This window comes from Taeniopygia guttata, chromosome 3, assembly GCF_048771995.1.
Source record: "Taeniopygia guttata chromosome 3, bTaeGut7.mat, whole genome shotgun sequence".
NCBI classification, from domain to species: domain Eukaryota; kingdom Metazoa; phylum Chordata; class Aves; order Passeriformes; family Estrildidae; genus Taeniopygia; species Taeniopygia guttata.
Genome location: NC_133027.1, coordinates 87,090,300 through 87,098,653, shown reverse-complemented (window position 1 = coordinate 87,098,653; position 8,354 = coordinate 87,090,300). Strand labels below are relative to the sequence as shown.

Sequence of the window (8,354 nt, the reverse complement as noted above, 5' to 3'; positions counted from 1 at the left end):
GCCCAACAGAGCCACACCTTCGTGGCACCACCACCAAGAATTACTCTCTCTGCGCCTGCTTGCTACAAGTGCACACTCAGTGTGAAGTTACTGCATTAATGATAATAAAATATTCAAATTATACAGTTAAGAAGTGGTTGAATTTGAAAAAGTCAAATGGTGAAAAATGGTGAAAAAGTCCACAACACACATAAAAAAAAAAAAAAAAAAAAAGCAGCAGGATAATAAAGTCCCAAATTTCTTTTTGACCCTAAGCTTGAGTATTGGACACCTGGATTCTCTTGCAGGTAAATATGCACTTTCATAGGGGAGGAACATGAGGACTTGGGGAAAATTCCTCTAAAAGTTACAGGAAGAAATCCCAAGGTACGAGAACTCTGCCCTGCACCAGAGGTGCTCTGGTGTCTAGTCAAACCTGCTAGGGACTCTCTGCTGGTAAAGGATAACCCAGATGTTATGGTTTGTGTGCTCCAGTGTTTTCCTTGGCATCTTGTGCTCAGAACGAGATATGCAACCCATTTCCCAAGTTATGCTTTACCTCCAGTGTGGCCTGATGTGCTAAGGAAATGAAGTAGTTTGTGTATATTGACTAATAATTACCATTTACTACTGAACCTGGAAGCAGAATCCTCAACTGGAAATATTTATTTTACCCATTATTCCTGTTTGGGTTTTGTGAAGCTGGCTGCAGAAAGCAACAGGAAAAGCAGGAAGTGGAAAGCTCCAGGAATGGTAGGGACAGCCCTGGATCCATAAAGGTTTAGGATTTGTCTGCAAAGAGGGAATTGTGAAGTGACATTGGCTTGTACAGGTTCAGGGGTGAATTACATCTGAGATGGGTGTGTTAATAAATGTTGTATTGGCCAGGTATTCCCATCAGGATCTCATGTCCAGAGCAATCAGCAGGATTCTCTGGGTTTGCTCCCAGGAGACCCAGATCAGTGTTCATGGGACAGCCTTTCCTTAAATCAGGGAGAGGGGCCTTGTGAGGTCTGGCCACAGCTCGGCTCGTCAGCTGTCTTGGCCTGTCCCTCACCCCATTGCTCCCTGCAGCAGCCCCTGGGGGACACCCCATGGGGAATCCCACTGGGAAATGGGGCTGCACAGCAATCCCAGGCACAGCAGCAGCCACCAGGACACCCAGCAGGTGGCACCTCCCAGGCACAGCATAACCTCCCCGGGGTGCTGGGACAAGGTCTGACCAGTACTGCTGAAACTGGTGGATTTCTCCCCACTTCCCAAAATCCAACATCCCATATTCACCCACAAGAAGAGAAGTGGACAGTGGAAAGACAGCTCAGCAGGCTGCTGAATATACCAGGTGGAGACGCAAAAAAAAACCAAAAAAAAACCAAAAAAACAAACAAAAAAAAAAAAAAACAAAAAAAAAACAAAACCAAAAAAATAAAAAAAAAAACCAACCAACCAACCAAACAAGAGAAATCTATTTTGCTGTTAATTAAGAAGTCATTCCCTCCTAAATGGCCCCTTTGCTCTACCTCTGATTCCCTGGTTTTTAAAAGCACGAAAGCAATTTACTCTCCATTTTACTGCTTGGCTGTGTTGGAACAGAACAAGTAAATAAAAAGCAAGGAAATATTTACATGAAGCCTTTGTTTTTTCTTTTTCTCCCCTTTCCTTCCGAGTCTTCTGTTTCTCTACACGCTAAAACCCCATAGAGCACAACACTCATGACCACAGCGGTTCTGAGCGACGCTGCTGCCCCTCTCCGTCCCCTCGGTGCCTCGGGCTGGGTTTTCTGTGAACACCCCCGGGATGGCTGCCTGGCATTTTCCCAGGCGGGAGGTAGGAGCAGACCTCCCAGGCTCTGGCCACCGCGGCGGCCACGCGCGGTGCGGGCGGAGGAGACACCCCGCTCCCGCTGCCTGCCCGCAGGGTCGCTGCCCCCGCTCCGCAGCCTCTCAGCGCTCCCGCTCCCCGGCACTCTCATTAACTGAGGATTGCGAATGGGTCAGCAGATCTATACACTTGTGTTCGTCGGCCTGCTTTATTTATTTCTTTCTTTTGCAGGATGCTGAATAACTAACCTTTCCCTCAATAGGCAGATTTAAAAAAAAAAAATAGGATCCATCACACAGCAGCAGGATAGCCTTGCTCTGTTTTGACCTTTCTGAAATTAATTTCCCAATCTTAGCTTTCAAAATCAGAGATTGAAAAGACCTATTAGATCAGCCAATCCATCTTACCACTAGTACAGCAGCAAGCAGAGACCTCAGCCAAGTGCTTCTTCATGCAGGGAAAATATTCTGGAATAAGATAGGGCATGCATTTAAAGTGAAATACCTGTTTTGGAATATTCTGCATGTGGACGCGTACTCTGGAATAACTGCAGCTGATCTGGACTTTGCTCAGTTGACACCTGGAACCGCTTACTGGAACAGAGGGGAGAAAAAAAAAAATCCCATTTTAGAAGAAGAAGTCTTTTTTATGGGGTAGCTCTGCAAAATAATTCTCCTCTGACCCTTTTTTCCCAGGCAGGCTGTCACTCCCAGGGCAGCACCACTGAGGAGGAGAGGGACTGGTGCTCAGAGAAATTACCCCCAACTTGCAAGGATGTGGATCAGGACACAATTCTGGTCTGCAGCTACTCCAGGAGCCTGGGATGTTAACAGGCACCTCTCCCAGCCTGCAGCGTAGCTCCTTTTCTGGGAACACAGCTTTTCTCAGTGGGTCCCTGCTTTTCCAGACAGCAAAAAGCTTGGGGATAAACCCCGAATCTTATGGTTTGCACCACCTGAGTTGCCCTGGCCAGCACTGCCAGCTCATGGTGGGTGTCCCCAGGAAGGCCCCTTGGTGAAGAGAGTGCTCCTGCTGCCACACATCCCTCTCCTCCCATTCCCCTTGGAATCCCTGGGGCACTGAAGGTTGTGTTTTAATGCCAGCAGTGTTGATTTGGAGGGAACAGGTCACCACCCTGTGCTGACCTTGGTGTCCACCTCCATCCTGCCCCCCACTGCCCAGCAATGGCTAACAGGCTTGGCCATCTCCAGTGTGGCATTCCCAGGGCTCCTGGGCATGTCTGCGGGGTTTGGATGCACAGGGCAGCACCGAGGGGAATCCTGCTTCTCGAAAACAAAGCAGACCTTGCAGCAAGTCTGGTCACACCAATCTGCCCAACTTTGGCCATGCCCCAGGTGGTTCAGGGAGGTGGCTCCAGCAGCAGCACATGGAGCCCAGGTGTTGCCTGTCCTCACTGGAGCAACACCACAGTCACACAAGGACAGGGGGGAGCCGCTGGCGACGCCGAGCGGTGCTGTGGCTGTCACAGGTATAGGTGCTGGGAGACGGGAGAATGCATTCCAGGTGTGTGGAAAGAAACTCCTCTCCATGAAATGTCATGGGAAGGAACCTCTGCTGACACCTGCATGAGTGTGTTCACTGAGGAACTGGGAGTTCACCAACAGGTGCCTGGCAGTTTAAAGCCCTGCTACATTTCCTATCAGTGCTGTGGTTTGGTGAACAGCTCTGAGTATTTTCCCATGGAAAGCCCTCTGTTCTGCCTTGGCAGCTCCTGCCCTGTGCACCCACCATCCTGGCAGGAAGAGCCGCCACCACCCCCTGCTCAGGGAGTACCGAGAGCACACAGCAACGGGTGCAGCAAACTTTGGGCACTCAGCAAGTCCTCTCCGCACACAGTCAGGGCCGAAACATCAATATTGACACTTTAGATGATTTCTCTCAATTTGTTTTTTCTTCAATTGTTGGGGCAAAGTTCCACTTTCCCAGTATCTTGGGTTCTCGGCTAATAGAAACAAATAAAGTGAAAGCTTCTGTCCACAATGGGTGAGGAGCATCCATTGTCAGCAGGCGCTAATCGGATTAAATTGGCTCCTGGCTCTATTGCTTGGGGATAACTCACTCCTAAATTTTTTCCCATCTCAAGGGGATGGGCCATTGTTGCTTTTTCCTCCCCTTTTTCCTATTTAAATCTGACAGATAGAATGAGGAACGGCTGGAGCTGACGGCGGTGCCTGCGCCTCAGGAACAAAGAGCGGAGCCCAGCCCGGGGCCGTGGCCGGGCCCCCAAGGCCCTTTTCCCGGCCGGAGCCGCTCGGGCATCGCCGCCGCTGCCCTCTGGAAACTTCATTTAAAGCCCGGACGAGGCCAGGCAGGAAAAGAACCGCGGCAGTCCATGCTCAGGTCTCTCCCCATTAGCATTTTAATTCGTACCCCTGGCACCAGCCCCTTGGAAGGAGCTGCAGAAGCAACCACGTTCCAGTGAGCAGCCCGAAAAGAGAGACGGCCTTAAATAATGCCACCTTCAGAGGGAGGCCCCGCGCGCCGCCAGCTACATTTTGCCCAGAGTCTGATAATTTTCAAGGCTATTGGCAACCTGGGAATTTTCCTGCCTTATCACCAGGGCTCAGCTAACTTCAGTAACACTAATCAGAGCTGGAATCATTCATTCAAGGATTGCATGATCATGTTTTTCTTTAGCGGTGACAGCTGCCTGAGCCGCATTAGCAATGCAGATGAGTCAGCCTAATAGGTTAATGCAGAACACGCGAAAATTAGGTTTAATCCCCAGTGAAATAATCTAACATTTTCACATTTCTTGATGTTGGGATAGAGACATTGGTGGTGACTCAATTAGGTGTAATGTAGATCAAAGCAAATTTACCTTCTGGCTGAACCTTCCCCGTAGATAGACGAATATAAGGGTTCTTTACTAATTGGCCAATGGCTGTGCAGAGAATTATACGAAAAATGCGCGCTGCGCAGGAATCGCGCTCCGCATTGGGGTCTGGAGCTGGGCACGGCCGGGCTCTGCCAACTCCAGGCACGGCGCTGAGCATGCAGCCCCTGCTCCTCTCCGTGCGGCGCTCACAGATGAAGACGTCTGGGGGCTTTCTGTAGTTTTATTTTATTTCCAACCCCGCCCCCCCCCCATTCGTTTTTAATGTCCCATGCCGCAATATCCCCGGCGAGGTTTGAAAGACCTTGTATGACAAAAGGAGCATATAAAGGAGAGGAAGAACCCCACCCACCGGTGCGTGCCCGTCTAATGTTTTCATTCCCGGGGAATAACATATCAAACAGCAATCGCTTTCAGTCATAAAGGGAGGGGAACAAAAAATTACATGCCCTCAGTTGCCAAATTATTTTTTGCCTTGACATCTTAATTCTTAATCCTTGTGTGTGGTCAAATCAGCCTACTATAGACAACCAATCAAGCAATTATTCCTAAATTATATTTGCCCAGCTCACATTGATTGGTTATTCTTTTCTTATTTGGTAAGCTCATTAATTCTGAGCAGCTTGCTTATTATGCTTTCCACATCATTTTCCTTCGGAGCCTATCTACTCACACCAGCCTGCTGATGTTTCAAGATGCCACGCAGAAAAAAAAAGGCCGAGTGATCTATTGCATTGTCTCTTCCAGCAATTACAATTCACATTGCTGATTAACTTTGATGTGAAAACTAATGAGATAAGGCAAGTTATCAAGGCGGACCTGATCGTCATCTCATTTATAGAGCATTTGCCATCAGTGAATGACAAAAACTAATGAAGATGTATCTGACAGCAGGCTGAGCCGTGGCCGAATTTCGTTTCTCATCAGCGAGTGCTCTGCTTGGAACTCATCAGTCTATCTGAAACATGTGGAAATTAGCTTAATAATGAAAACACTTCATCCAAATAGACAAATGTTTACATTAAAACAGCTACGTGATAAATAGATGTTAAAGATTTTATGCCTTCTTGAGTCTAAACAATGGAGCACAAAATATGTTCTCATATTCACTAAATCATGCCCATAAAGCTCCCTCCCCACGTGCCGCTGCCGTACCTGCGGGCTCCCCTCTCTGTGGTTCATGGAGATTGCTGGGCTGCGGCTCGAATGATTTGGGCTCTAACTCAGGGATGCCCGTCCAGGACTGGGCAGGGAGAGGGGGGCTGGCCCTGCCCATACCTGGGGCACACGGCTCCCAAAAGCAGCTTTTTAGTGCTTTTTTAGTTAGAGGCGCTGCTGCTTTATACTGTCATTTGCCCAACGTAGAAAAGGAATCCAGAGTGCCCCCGGACAGAGTATAAAGTACAGGCATAATTCATGTAAATACAGCAACGTTTCTTTCCCGAGCCGTCACCAAAAAGCCGCCTGCAGTATCAGTCTAGTTTAGAAATGTGATAAAAGGGAGGCAGGCAGAGCTGCTCCCATTTTTAATATTGTGGCTTTAGTATCTTTATTTATGAGAGGCTATTTCATATTTGTCGGGCACTATTTCACACGCTTCTGCTATGCCCAAACGTATCCCCAAGATGTTTTAATATCTGGAATAAAATATTCGTCCACAATACTGGTATCAATCAGAACAACACTATTTTTAATAAAAAAAGACAGGCATCTACAAGGCGGAAGGGTGAATCTCTCACTTCAAAAATTATTATAAAAACTATGATATTTCAATTAAAATAAAGAATTGGCAAAATATTATCTTCCTTGACCATGATATTTCCCTCTCCCTGAAAAATATATACGGACAGGCTATAAAGCATTGCCTCCTCCAGGAAAAAACCAAATCCAAGCACGTTATCCCCAATGTAAGAGGAACTTTAAATTTGATTTTAAAAACCGATTATCCAAAAAACTCTAAAAAAACCAAAAAACCTTAAAAATCCAGAGTCTTTGCAGAAAAGGCACAGGAGCTCCTATAAATTCCGTGCAGCGATGGCTCCGTGCACACACGTGGAAAACCCAGCCGAGTTCCCGGCCGGGTCGGGCCGGGAGCGCGGCGGGTGCAGCCCCGAGGTGCCCCCAGCCCTTTCGGGGAAAGGGCTCGGCCGGGAGGACATCCGGGGGGCGGCCCCGAGCCGCCCCGGCCCCGAGATGCCCCAGCATTGTGCGGCGCAAATTAGCCCGCACAAAGGGTCCGCATCCCGGCTAAGTTAAAAGAAAAGCCTGCTAGGAAGCGCCGGCGACAAATTACTCCTTCAGCGCTGGATTAAATGTAAAAGCCCTTCACAGAGCTGCAGATAAATCCTGTGCGCTAGAAGGAACCATAAAAGTACTTGTTCAAGAGCTACAGGCACAAGTGGAAAATTGACCCCAAAGATTTTTTTTTTTTTTTTTAAAGTAGACGAAGTTTATAAAATTTCTGCCGACGCAGGAAGAGGGTCGCGGCAGCGCGGCCACGCTCGGCAGTGCGGCGCTCCCGGCTGCCGCGGCCGGGCACCGGAGCTGGACACGTCTGCGGCCACTGGAGCGAGCATTCCGTGAAATACCAGCAAGGTTTGCTTGGTGCTTTGGAGGGCTTTTGCTTTGTGTGTCTCTTGTTTGTTTGATTTGCGTTTTGTCGGGTTTTTGGTCGGGTTTTGTTTGGGAGGTTTTCTTGTTCCCCTTTTCTCCCCTTTCTTATACCCAGCTAATGAAGCAGAATGGTTTCGCTTTCACCACTCGGACACAGAGCGGGAAAACACTGCTCCTGTCCTCATTTCCCTTTTCCCCACATTCCTCGCAAGCCTGCCCAGCATCGCCGTGAGACTCCCCCAGCAGCGCGGGATGCTCCGAGCGGGCAGGACGCAGCCGTCTCCCTTCGGTGCGTAACAGCACGTGTCACCTGGGCACGGTTTATCGCCCCGGCTGCACAGCCATTGTTTTATATTTCTGAAGTGCCAGCCTGGCCACGGCAGCGGTCCTGTTGGCTGCCCGGGTGTGTATCGACGTGTGCCCGTGCGGACGGACGGACGGGGAGAGGAATGCCGCTCCTCCCTCCCCCTCCCCGGCCTTTATCCTGGCCGCCTATTTTAATAAATAATTATAGGCAACTAAAGGATTTGTTCATTCCAAAAGGTCTCCCCTTCATATTTCTCAGAGGTTCAGCTCAAGGAGACACCATGATAATAAGGCTGACTCGGCATTCCTACTCCACAATGTCATTATGAGCTACCATTTAAAATGAAAAAAAAAAAAAAAAAAGTCTGTATATTATCTCTAAAAGCATTACAAGGTTAGTGTCTCAGCTTGGGGAATATTTAATGCTGCTGGAAAAGCAGCACTGCTGCTCTGATGAGAAGGAAAAGGGAGAAAAAAAACACAACGAGAGAAAAATCCTTTCTGAAACACAAGCCTACAAAAAAGATGCTGGGAGCAAGCACGGATATCATTTGCATTTCCAATGACTAGGACTAATCCTCCGCTACCATACCACATTTATATTTTCTTATTATTTTTCCTAATTGCCTCTCTCTCTTTTTTTTTTTTTTTTTGGCTTGTAGCTTTTCCTCCCGACTATATCCCCAGCTCCTCAGCCTGTTATTGTTTGGCTCAGGGCTGGATCACCCGGGGCTGCTGACGGCCCGGCCCCTCCACACTGCCCAGGCCCCACAGCCGG

The 8,354-nt window shown here is 48.5% G+C and overlaps 1 long non-coding RNA gene across 1 annotated transcript; it reads left to right on the top strand.

The window, feature by feature from the left end:
- Positions 1-6,875: 6,875 nt before the first annotated feature.
- LOC140683763 (uncharacterized) lies at positions 6,876-7,793 on the top strand. Its single transcript, XR_012055186.1, has 2 exons — positions 6,876-7,252; positions 7,386-7,793. It is a non-coding gene; the product is annotated as an uncharacterized lncRNA (long non-coding RNA).
- The last annotated feature ends 561 nt before the right edge of the window (positions 7,794-8,354 follow it).